The 13,278-nt window shown below is 44.2% G+C and overlaps 1 protein-coding gene across 2 annotated transcripts in view; it reads right to left on the reverse strand.

Annotated features, from left to right (window-relative positions):
* LOC129843056 (transmembrane protein 198-B-like) overlaps nucleotides 1–9,433 on the reverse strand; it is a 53,255-nt gene extending 43,822 nt beyond the window's left edge. Inside the window, exons 1-2 of one of the 2 annotated variants that reach the window (XM_055911804.1) lie at nucleotides 8,743–9,433; nucleotides 6,487–6,615 (exon numbers count right to left, since the gene is read on the reverse strand). The gene's annotated coding sequence lies outside the window, so the exon portion shown is untranslated. The remainder of the gene's footprint in view (nucleotides 1–6,486; nucleotides 6,616–8,742) is intronic. The other variant, XM_055911805.1, reaches the window with a different exon arrangement.
* Between the last annotated feature and the right edge of the window lie 3,845 nt (nucleotides 9,434–13,278).

Here is a 13,278-nt window from a genome sequence, read left to right on the forward strand (position 1 = left end):
CACACAGCCAGGCTCACTATGATATCCCTAGTCCACTGTGTTACCCACACAGCCAGTCTCACTATGATATCCCTAGTCCACTGTGTTAACCACACAGCCAGTCTCACTATGATATCCCTAGTCCACTGTGTTAACCACACAGCCAGTCTCACTATGATATCCCTAGTCCACTGTGTTAACCACACAGCCAGTCTCACTATGATATCCCTAGTCCACTGTGTTAACCACACAGCCAGTCTCACTATGATATCCCTAGTCCACTGTGTTAACCATACAGCCAGTCTCACTATGATATCCCTAGTCCACTGTGTTACGCACACAGCCAGTCTCACTGTGATATCCCTAGTCCACTGTGTTACGCACACAGCCAGTCTCACTGTGATATCCCTAGTCCACTGTGTTAACCACACAGCCAGTCTCACTATGATATCCCTAGTCCACTGTGTTAACCATACAGCCAGTCTCACTATGATATCCCTAGTCCACTGTGTTAACCACACAGCCAGTCTCACTATGATATCCCTAGTCCACTGTGTTAACCACACAGCCAGTCTAACTATGATATCCCTAGTCCACTGTGTTAACCACACAGCCAGTCTCACTATGATATCCCTAGTCCACTGTGTTAACCATACAGCCAGGCTCACTATGATATCCCTAGTCCACTGTGTTAACCACACAGCCAGTCTCACTATGATATCCCTAGTCCACTGTGTTAACCACACAGCCAGTCTCACTATGATATCCCTAGTCCACTGTGTTAACCATACAGCCAGGCTCACTATGATATCCCTAGTCCACTTTGTTAACCATGCAGCCAGGCTCACTATGATATCCCTAGTCCACTGTGTTAACCATACAGCCAGTCTCACTATGATATCCCTAGTCCACTGTGTTAACCACACAGCCAGTCTCACTATGATATCCCTAGTCCACTGTGTTAACCACACAGCCAGTCTCACTATGATATCCCTAGTCCACTGTGTTAACCACACAGCCAGTCTCACTATGATATCCCTAGTCCACTGTGTTAACCACACAGCCAGTCTCACTATGATATCCCTAGTCCACTGTGTTACCCACACAGCCAGTCTCACTATGATATCACTAGTCCACTGTGTTAACCACACAGCCAGGCTCACTATGATATCCCTAGTCCACTGTGTTAACCACACAGCCAGTCTCACTATGATATCCCTAGTCCATCGTGGAGGACACAGCTCTCTAGTTGATCCCTGTAAAAATCAGGTTAGTACTGAGGAGGTGACAGAAACTTAAAGAGGATTACAGGACAGCTCACTGTTGAGCCACTCCAAGATCAGATCGTGGACATCAAGACACTACAATCAGTGACTAATGGTCCTGGTCAAAACTAGTGCTCTACGTAGGGAATAGGGTGCCAGCCCAGGTCAAAAGTAGTGCACTATAAAGGGAATAGGGTGCCAGCCCTGGTCAAAAGTAGTGCACTATAAAGGGAATAGGGTGCCAGCCCAGGTCAAAACTAGTGCACTATGTAGGGAATAGGGTGCCAGCCCAGGTCAAAAGTAGTGCACTATATAGGGAATAGGGTGCCAGCCCAGGTCAAAACTAGTGCACTATATAGGGAATAGGGTGCCAGCCCAGGTCAAAAGTAGTGCTCTATCTAGGGAATAGGGTGCCAGCCCAGGTCAAAACTAGTGCACTATATAGGGAATAGGGTGCCAGCCCAGGTCAAAACTAGTGCACTATATAGGGAATAGGGTGCCAGCCCAGGTCAAAACTAGTGCACTATATAGGGAATAGGGTGCCAGCCCAGGTCAAAACTAGTGCACTATATAGGGAATAGGGTGCCAGCCCAGGTCAAAACTAGTGCACTATATAGGGAATAGGGTGCCAGCCCAGGTCAAAACTAGTGCACTATATAGGGAATATGGTGCCAGGCCAGGTCAAAACTAGTGCACTATATAGGGAATAGGGTGCCAGCCCAGGTCAAAACTAGTGCACTATATAGGGAATAGGGTGCCAGCCCAGGTCAAAACTAGTGCACTATATAGGGAATAGGGTGCCAGCCCAGGTCAAAACTAGTGCACTATATAGGGAATAGGGTGCCAGCCCAGGTCAAAAGTAGTGCACTATATAGGGAATAGGGTTTCAATCCAGGTCAAAACTAGTGCACTATGTAGGGAGTAGGGTGCCATTTGGGACCGTCTATAGCTGTCAGCGACTCTGATACAGAGATAGCGATGCAGGAGATTCCTATGAGACATAGTAGGTAATACAAAGCCTGGTCCCAGATCTGTTTTAGATGTCTCACCAACTCATATGATCATTGTCACACTGCACGAAGGTCTAAGAACAGATTGATCTTCATCAAGGGCTAAGTGACACTATTATGATTCCATTCTTACTCAAACCACAACACCGTCTCTTTCCCCTGTCTCTCCTGCAAACAGAAAGACAGGCATCACGGTCCTGACACCACAACGTTCCCATCCAGTTCAGTCTAAACTAGATCCAAACCCTCTCTCTACATGATGTTCTAGAACATGACTCTCTCTCTACATGATGTTCTAGAACATGACCCTCTCTCTACATGATGTTCTGGAACATGACCCTCTCTCTACATGATGTTCTGGAACATGACCCTCTCTCTACATGATGTTCTAGAACATGACCCTCTCTCTACATGATGTTCTAGAACATGACTCTCTCTCTACATGATGTTCTAGAACATGACTCTCTCTCTACATGATGTTCTAGAACATGACCCTCTCTCTACATGATGTTCTAGAACATGACCCTCTCTCTACATGATGTGTTCTAGAACATGACCCTCTCTCTACATGATGTTCTAGAACATGACCCTCTCTCTACATGATGTTCTAGAACATGACCCTCTCTCTACATGATGTTCTAGAACATGACACTCTCTCTACATGATGTTCTAGAACATGACCCTCTCTCTACATGATGTTCTAGAACATGACACTCTCTCTACATGATGTTCTAGAACATGACCCTCTCTCTACATGATGTTCTAGAACATGACCCTCTCTCTACATGATGTTCTAGAACATGACCCTCTCTCTACATGATGTTCTAGAATATGACCCTCTCTCTACATGATGTTCTAGAACATGACACTCTCTCTACATGATGTTCTAGAACATGACCCTCTCTCTACATGATGTTCTAGAATATGACCCTCTCTCTACATGATGTTCTAGAACATGACCCTCTCTCTACATGATGTTCTAGAACATGACCCTCTCTCTACATGATGTGTTCTAGAACATGACCCTCTCTCTACATGATGTTCTAGAACATGACCCTCTCTCTACATGATGTTCTAGAACATGACTCTCTCTCTACATGATGTGTTCTAGAACATGACCCTCTCTCTACATGATGTTCTAGAACATGACTCTCTCTCTACATGATGTTCTAGAACATGACCCTCTCTCTACATGATGTGTTCTAGAACATGACCCTCTCTCTACATGATGTTCTAGAACATGACCCTCTCTCTACATGATGTGTTCTAGAACATGACCCTCTCTCTACATGATGTTCTAGAACATGACCCTCTCTCTACATGATGTTCTAGAACATGACCCTCTCTCTACATGATGTTCTAGAACATGACCCTCTCTCTACATGATGTTCTAGAACATGACCCTCTCTCTACATGATGTGTTCTAGAACATGACCCTCTCTCTACATGATGTTCTAGAACATGACCCTCTCTCTACATGATGTTCTAGAACATGACCCTCTCTCTACATGATGTGTTCTAGAACATGACCCTCTCTCTACATGATGTTCTAGAACATGACCCTCTCTCTACATGATGTTCTAGAACATGACCCTCTCTCTACATGATGTTCTAGAACATGACCCTCTCTCTACATGATGTTCTAGAACATGACCCTCTCTCTACATGATGTGTTCTAGAACATGACCCTCTCTCTACATGATGTGTTCTAGAACATGACCCTCTCTCTACATGATGTGTTCTAGAACATGACCCTCTCTCTACATGATGTTCTAGAACATGACCCTCTCTCTACATGATGTTCTAGAACATGACCCTCTCTCTACATGATGTTCTAGAACATGACCCTCTCTCTACATGATGTTCTAGAACATGACCCTCTCTCTACATGATGTTCTAGAACATGACCCTTTCTCTACATGATGTTCTAGAACATGACCCTCTCTCTACATGATGTTCTAGAAGATGACTCTCTCTCTACATGATGTTCTAGAACATGACCCTCTCTCTACATGATGTGTTCTAGAACATGACCCTCTCTCTACATGATGTGTTCTAGAACATGACCCTCTCTCTACATGATGTTCTGGAACATGACCCTCTCTCTACATGATGTTCTAGAACATGACCCTCTCTCTACATGATGTGTTCTAGAACATGACCCTCTCTCTACATGATGTTCTAGAACATGACCCTCTCTCTACATGATGTTCTAGAACATGAGCCTCTCTCTACATGATGTTCTAGAACATGACCCTCTCTCTACATGATGTGTTCTAGAACATGACCCTCTCTCTACATGATGTTCTAGAACATGACCCTCTCTCTACATGATGTGTTCTAGAACATGACCCTCTCTCTACATGATGTTCTAGAACATGACCCTCTCTCTACATGATGTTCTAGAACATGACCCTCTCTCTACATGATGTGTTCTAGAACATGACCCTCTCTCTACATGATGTTCTAGAACATGACTCTCTCTCTACATGATGTTATAGAACATGACCCTCTCTCTACATGATGTTCTAGAACATGACTCTCTCTCTACATGATGTTCTAGAACATGACCCTCTCTCTACATGATGTGTTCTAGAACATGACCCTCTCTCTACATGATGTTCTAGAACATGACCCTCTCTCTACATGATGTGTTCTAGAACATGACCCTCTCTCTACATGATGTTCTAGAACATGACCCTCTCTCTACATGATGTGTTCTAGAACATGACCCTCTCTCTACATGATGTTCTAGAACATGACCCTCTCTCTACATGATGTTCTAGAACATGACCCTCTCTCTACATGATGTGTTCTAGAACATGACCCTCTCTCTACATGATGTTCTAGAACATGACCCTCTCTCTACATGATGTGTTCTAGAACATGACCCTCTCTCTACATGATGTTCTAGAACATGACCCTCTCTCTACATGATGTTCTAGAACATGACCCTCTCTCTACATGATGTTCTAGAACATGACCCTCTCTCTACATGATGTGTTCTAGAACATGACCCTCTCTCTACATGATGTTCTAGAACATGACCCTCTCTCTACATGATGTGTTCTAGAACATGACCCTCTCTCTACATGATGTGTTCTAGAACATGACCCTCTCTCTACATGATGTTCTAGAACATGACCCTCTCTCTACATGATGTTCTAGAACATGACCCTCTCTCTACATGATGTGTTCTAGAACATGACCCTCTCTCTACATGATGTTCTAGAACATGACCCTCTCTCTACATGATGTGTTCTAGAACATGACCCTCTCTCTACATGATGTTCTAGAACATGACCCTCTCTCTACATGATGTGTTCTAGAACATGACCCTCTCTCTACATGATGTTCTAGAACATGACCCTCTCTCTACATGATGTTCTAGAACATGACCCTCTCTCTACATGATGTGTTCTAGAACATGACCCTCTCTCTACATGATGTTCTAGAACATGACCCTCTCTCTACATGATGTGTTCTAGAACATGACCCTCTCTACATGATGTGTTCTAGAACATGACCCTCTCTCTACATGATGTGTTCTAGAACATGACCCTCTCTCTACATGATGTTCTAGAACATGACCCTCTCTCTACATGATGTGTTCTAGAACATGACCCTCTCTCTACATGATGTTCTAGAACATGACCCTCTCTCTACATGATGTTCTAGAACATGACCCTCTCTCTACATGATGTGTTCTAGAACATGACCCTCTCTCTACATGATGTTCTAGAACATGACCCTCTCTCTACATGATGTGTTCTAGAACATGACCCTCTCTCTACATGATGTTCTAGAACATGACACTCTCTCTACATGATGTTCTAGAACATGACCCTCTCTCTACATGATGTTCTAGAACATGACCCTCTCTCTACATGATGTGTTCTAGAACATGACCCTCTCTCTACATGATGTTCTAGAACATGACCCTCTCTCTACATGATGTGTTCTAGAACATGACCCTCTCTCTACATGATGTTCTAGAACATGACCCTCTCTCTACATGATGTGTTCTAGAACATGACCCTCTCTCTACATGATGTTCTAGAACATGACCCTCTCTCTACATGATGTGTTCTAGAACATGACCCTCTCTCTACATGATGTTCTAGAACATGACCCTCTCTCTACATGATGTTCTAGAACAAACAACAACAACACTCCTTGAGTGTCTTCAAAGGTATCTGTCAAATAGAACATGTATGTGTATAAAAGCACACCCTCAATCAAAACGAGTCCCCGTCTCCTCCGTTGGCTGTAGCAGCAGCTCCCTGGATAAAGACTGCCATCTGCATGGCTTTGTTGTATTGTAGCTGGTGTCTATACAGCATCTGCTGGTGAATCTGTAGCTGTTGGGAAGGACAGCAGTGAAGTGGATTAATAAGGTTAGAATCGACTTTCTCTCTCTGTCATCCTTTCTCACAGTCTCCCTCTTGCTCTCTCTCTCTCTCTCTCTCTATCCCATCACTCTCTCTCTCTCTCACACACAGTCCCACCCCCCCCCTCTATCCCATCACTCTCTCTCTCTCACACAGTCCCACCCCCCCCCTCTCTATCCCATCTCTCTCTCTCTCTCTCTCTCTCTCTCTCTCTCTCTCTCTCTCTCTCTCTCTCTCTCTCTCTCTCTCTCTCTCTCTCTCTCTCTCTCTCTCTCAGACCCATCCCCCTCTCTCTCTCTATCCCATCACTCTCTCTCTCTCTCACAGTCCCACCCCCCTCTCTCTCTCTATCCCATCACTCACTCTCTCTCTCTCTCTCTCTCTCTCTCTCTCTCTCTCTCTCTCTCTCTCTCTCTCTCTCTCTCTCTCTCTCTCTCTCTCTCTCTCTCTCTCTCTCTCTCTCACACACACACAGTCCCACCCCCCCTCTCTCTATCCCATCACTCTCTCTCTCGCTCTCTCTCTCTCTCACACAGTCCCACCACCCACCCACACCCCTCTCTCTCTATCCCATCACTCTCTCTCTCCCAGTCTCATTTTCTCTCACTCTCACTCTCTTCCTCAGGCCATCACCTCCTCTCTCTATCCCTCTCCTTCTCTCTCATCTCCCTCACCCTCTCTCTCTCATCTCTTTCTCCTTCACCCTCTCTCTCTCTCACTCACCCCTCTCTCTCATCTCCCTTACCTCCCTCCCTCTCTCACCCTTTCTCTCTCCCTCACCCCCCCCCCCTCTTTAATCTCCCTTACCCCTTTACTCTCTCACCCTCTCTCTCTGTCCTCTGATAATGCATTAGCCTATCAAAACATTTGGCCTGTTGCAGCATAACTCATTAGACTGTGTCCCCCCCAGGAGAAGTGTTGTTGCTGCCTGGGTTCTTTTGTCCTTCCATTATTACATAACTGCCTTCACAAAACACAATGCCCCCATTTCAAACCATTTAACGCTATGCAGCGTCCATATAACATTCCCAATTCTTTCCCTTCCTCATCGTAACCCGTCCGTCACTCACTATCTCCAAAGCTGTGTCTAAAGCAATGGTTGAAATGCACGTGTTCTGCCTTCAGTACACAGGAGACATTTTCTTAAATCTTCAAACTAGCAAATATTTAAAATGTCAATTGTTTATTAAAGAGCTCTTTCACAACAAATTGTTCAATTAACACAGGAGCCTCAACCTACATACAGTACATAAGAAAGGGTAGCTTATACTGTATGTTGTGGTCTGTAACAACCACAGCCCAAGACACTGCCAACCACAGCGGTGAAAAACACGTCCTCCTTTACAAGAGACTCATACACACAAAGCTCTCAGGGTCTTTGCACCGATAGCTCTGTCTGTACATTGAAGAGTGGTTACATTTCTTCAGACCCGTCCCTCGGCTGGTTACCAAAGCAAGTGTCAGAGCAGCACGTGTGTTGTCTTCCAAGATTCTCCCTTCAACTAAACTGCCCCAACCTCAGACTGCCATTAAAAAGCCGTCTTTTTCTGCTGGATGTAGGTTACTATTTATATCATATCTGTACAATGTGCTCAATTGTCAACACAGATTGTGATGGACCTAGTAGTCAGATTGCACACGTGACTTTCCACCAAGAGTTCGCCGGGCAGCGCAGCGGGCAGGCGGGGGAATCGATTATATGCTGTGGCGCGTAATTATACACCCTACAATCTAATAAAATACCAACGTTTATAAATAACCACAGCGATAATTGTGTTTGTTGGGGATATTAGAACAATGGATACGGAGACAATTACATGTGTTGAGACATAGGCTACAACCGTTAGTTGGAACATTATTGAAACTACAAAATTACAAATATTTACAAAATCTGTTTTTTTTTTCATGATAATGTGACATTTCCCCAACGAATTCATCTATTATCTTACTGTATGTCAGTTGTCTCCATCATGTCATCAAGCGTTCCCTTTCAGAAAGACGGGCTACATACAGTAAGTCTTGAACACAATGTTCAAATGCATTTAACCAACGGCTGTTATTGAAGAACAAAGAAAGTTGCACCTGCTTCGCTCTCACCTCCTTAACGACCCAGCATATAGAACAATAAACTATTCCCAGCCAGAGTCCATTGAATCCTCCTCCTGTGTCCGTTCACTGCATCCAGTGTCCCTCAACCCTGTCCCAGTCAATGTCTGGCACAAACGCTACAGAGGAACCCGGAACCACGGCTTGACAGAGACTAGCACACCCGTCCACCAATGCATCGAGATACAGAACAACTTGTCAAAGCTCCAGATTCTGTTATATTCAATAATGGACCACCTATGTTTAGAAATATAAAATCAAGCCTGTTTTTTTAAATTAAAACTGTGGTCATAAATTGGGGTCCATCTCTTGGTTTGAGATTTCTTGACTCTTGTTCTTCCCCAAATCCGACACGGTGGTTTCTTTGTTTCCAAGCCTCCTCTGCTCGCATCGCGTAGCTCCAGTTTGCCTTGGATGAGACCATTACGCACAGGAACACGGGGTTGTAGGCTACAGCACAGGAGAGGATATCAACGGGTGGAAAGTGCGCTACTCGAGACGTGGCGAAGTCATGTTTTGTTCATTTGCTTTATTTACTGTCGGAGAAATTAAATAAATATGAGTGTAACGGTTTTCTTCTGTGGAAGAAGGAGAGGACCAAAGCGCAGCGCGATTAGTGTTCATCATGTTTTAATGAATAATCAAAAACTGAACACTACAAATTACAAAACAACAAACGTGAAAACCGAAACAGTTCTATCTGGTACAAAGACTGAAGACAACCACCCACCTAACCCAATACAAAACAGGCTACCTAAATATGGTTCCCAAATAGAGACGACACAAAACACCTGCCTCTGATTGAGAACCAGGCCAAACACAGAAATAGGAAAACATAGAAATACAAAACTAGAGTGCCCACCCCAACTCACGCCCTGACCAAACTAAATAAAGACAAAAACAAAGGAAACTAAAGGTCAGAACGTGACAATGAGAAAATAACATACAGTACAAATACATATATAGATGAGATCATCTGAAAGGGTCATGCTACATTAAAAAGCCTTTTAAATGATGGTAATTGTCACAATCTCTTCAGGTGAGAGAGAGGACCAAGGCGCAGCGTGTGGAAAATACATCTTCTCTTTATTTAGAAGAAGAAAAAAATGAAACAACGAACGTGAAGCTATAAACTACTAAGTGCAAACATGCAACATAGACACAGACAATTACCCACAAAACCCAAATGCCTATGGCTGCCTTAAATATGTCTCTCAATCAGAGACAATAAACCACAGCTGTCTCTAATTGAGAACCAATCTAGGAAGCCATAGACATACAAAAACCTAGACAAGACTTTGCTCCATTAAACATACAAACCCCTAGACAAACCAACACCCTAAACTAGACAAAACACACAAAGACAACCCACCCCAACTCACGCCCTGACCAACTAAATAAATAAAAGAAAAAGGAACAATAGGTCAGGAACGTGACAGTAATGTATATTATTCATATTTAGAAGAAACATCGAGGGAAAACCGTCCCCCTGTGTGTTATCTGTGGTCAGCAACATTCACACACAGAATACTGACCATTCATCACCACCACAGGTACCGAGGCTGTAGTAGACTGACAGTGATTCAGGACCACCACAGGTACCGAGGCTGTAGTAGACTGACAGTGATTCAGGACCACCACAGGTACCGAGGCTGTAGTAGTCTGACAGTGATTCATCACCACCACAGGTACCGAGGCTGTAGTAGACTGACAGTGATTCATCACCACCACAGGTACCGAGGCTGTAGTAGACTGACAGTGATTCATCACCACCACAGGTACCGAGGCTGTAGTAGACTGACAGTGATTCATTACCACCACAGGTACCGAGGCTGTAGTAGACTGACAGTGATTCATTACCACCACAGGTACCGAGGCTGTAGTAGACTGACAGTGATTCATTACCACCACAGGTACCGAGGCTGTAGTAGACTGACCATTCAGGACCACCACAGGTACCGAGGCTGTAGTAGCTTGACAGTGATTCATCACCACCACAGGTACCGAGGCTGTAGTAGACTGACAGTGATTCATCACCACCACAGGTACCGAGGCTGTAGTAGACTGACAGTGATTCATCACCACCACAGGTACCGAGGCTGTAGTAGACTGACAGTGATTCATCACCACCACAGGTACCGAGGCTGTAGTAGACTGACAGTGATTCATTACCACCACAGGTACCGAGGCTGTAGTAGACTGACAGTGATTCATTACCACCACAGGTACCGAGGCTGTAGTAGACTGACCATTCAGGACCACCACAGGTACCGAGGCTGTAGTAGACTGACAGTGATTCATCACCACCACAGGTACCGAGGCTGTAGTAGCCTGACAGTGATTCATCACCACCACAGGTACCGAGGCTGTAGTAGCTTGACAGTGATTCATCACCACCACAGGTACCGAGGCTGTAGTAGCCTGACAGTGATTCATCACCACCACAGGTACCGAGGCTGTAGTAGACTGACAGTGATTCATCACCACCACAGGTACCGAGGCTGTAGTAGCCTGACAGTGATTCATCACCACCACAGGTACCGAGGCTGTAGTAGCCTGACAGTGATTCATCACCACCACAGGCACCGAGGCTGTAGTAGACTGACAGTGATTCATCACCACCACAGGTACCAAGGCTGTAGTAGACTGACCATTCAGGACCACCACAGGTACCGAGGCTGTAGTAGACTGACCATTCATTACCACCACAGGTACCGAGGCTGTAGTAGACTGACCATTCAGGACCACCACAGGTACCGAGGCTGTAGTAGACTGACAGTGATTCATCACCACCACAGGCACCGAGGCTGTAGTAGACTGACAGTGATTCAGGACCACCACAGGTACCGAGGCTGTAGTAGACTGACAGTGATTCAGGACCATGGACAGCACCGGACCGGCCAACATAATAAACTACAGTATGTATATTTGATGCCTTGACTACTATCCTCGGCCTTTGTCTTTAACTAGCCCATCGTTTTTCTCTGGTTGTTTCCATACTGTACTTCTTCACACAGTTAGTAGGCCTACCGTCAAGTCTTTAGTCCAGACAGGACTTTTTACGGTCAAGTCTTTAGTCCAAACAGGACTTTTTACAGTCAAGTATTTAGTCCAAACAGGACTTTTTACAGTCAAGTCTTTAGTCCAAACAGGACCTTTTACAGTCAAGTCTTTAGTCCAAACAGCACTTTTTACAGTCAAGTCTTTAGTCCAAACAGGACTTTCCGTTTTCTTTGGTAAGCTGACCAAAGCAATGTCGCCCCCAAGTGCATAAAGGGGAAATAACAGTAGAACTAGGTAAACAGTGGCATGTGCAGTGGGCTAGTCAGCTTTTCGTTTTAAGAGGAAACCCGGATAGACCAAGCCACGGGGTTCCAGCTTCCAGTGATGCCTCTCCTCTTAAAACGAAAAGCTGAAACCCGGATACATTGGTTATTATCATCCACTGACTGACATAACGGAAGGCATCACTGGAAGCTGGAACCCCGTGGCTTGGTCTATTCGCTACACACAGACACCCGATACGTTGTAAAGGTGCTACGCCTAGAATAACGAGCGGTGACTATTTGTTTTATCGACGTTGATGTCTCTTCTTTATCCGGAAGGAGTTGTTATTTTTATTATATTGAATCGAGAGCTTATCGGGAGGACAAAATGGCTGAGATGGGTAATGGGGAAGGGGGTTACTCAGGGGCGAAAATCTGATATCAACTTTAGAGGGGACAAGTACATGACATTTTCTCAAGAGCAATTCCTGAGGGGGACACCAAAAGTAGTGCTGTAACACATAGCCTACGTTGTAATATGTTAAATGTACATTGAGGAACCATAATTACTACTACTGTATAATTAATAGGTAGTTAACTGAAGGGTTGTCCCAACTTGTTCAAATGTTTACGTCGTTATAATACTACTACTAATAATAGTTATAGCAGTGTTCCTTATCAGTCCAGTATGTATTTACAACCAGCAATACCAAGAAAGGCCAGTAGGTGGCAATGGTATTGTACACTGTGTATGGGTGCAGTTTTCGTAAATACAATGAACATGGTGTGATCGCATCTAAAAGAATCTCCATTAAAAACCATCACAAAGTTGGTCTCCGTTTTGAATTGACCTTTTAATTAGACTTTTTCTGATGCATTTATATAGTCATTAAATATGTGCCACTGGCCTGAGTCTTCTACAATATCTTTACAAGAACAAAAAGCTCAAAATAAGTACAGCTCTCAAAGCAAAATAACTACTTCAATGAATAACTCAAATAAATCAAACCAAAAATGTCCTTCTAAAATACATATTTATTGTTCAGTCAGTGTCTCAACTCTTCAAACAGCAGCTATGGACAAGTATGTATAAAAGTATGTATAAATCATTAGTAAGTGTACTGTCTGGCGTATGAAGGGTTTTCCCCCATTGTATATATTTATTGTTTTTGTTCACTGTGATTGTTGTTATTAAACTGCGCTGTTGTAACACAGTCTTTGCTCTCCTGCGCCTGACTTCTCTGCCGCCAGTACGCACTCA

The sequence above is a fragment of the Salvelinus fontinalis genome, unplaced genomic scaffold, assembly GCF_029448725.1.
Source record: "Salvelinus fontinalis isolate EN_2023a unplaced genomic scaffold, ASM2944872v1 scaffold_0096, whole genome shotgun sequence".
Lineage (NCBI taxonomy): Eukaryota > Metazoa > Chordata > Actinopteri > Salmoniformes > Salmonidae > Salvelinus > Salvelinus fontinalis.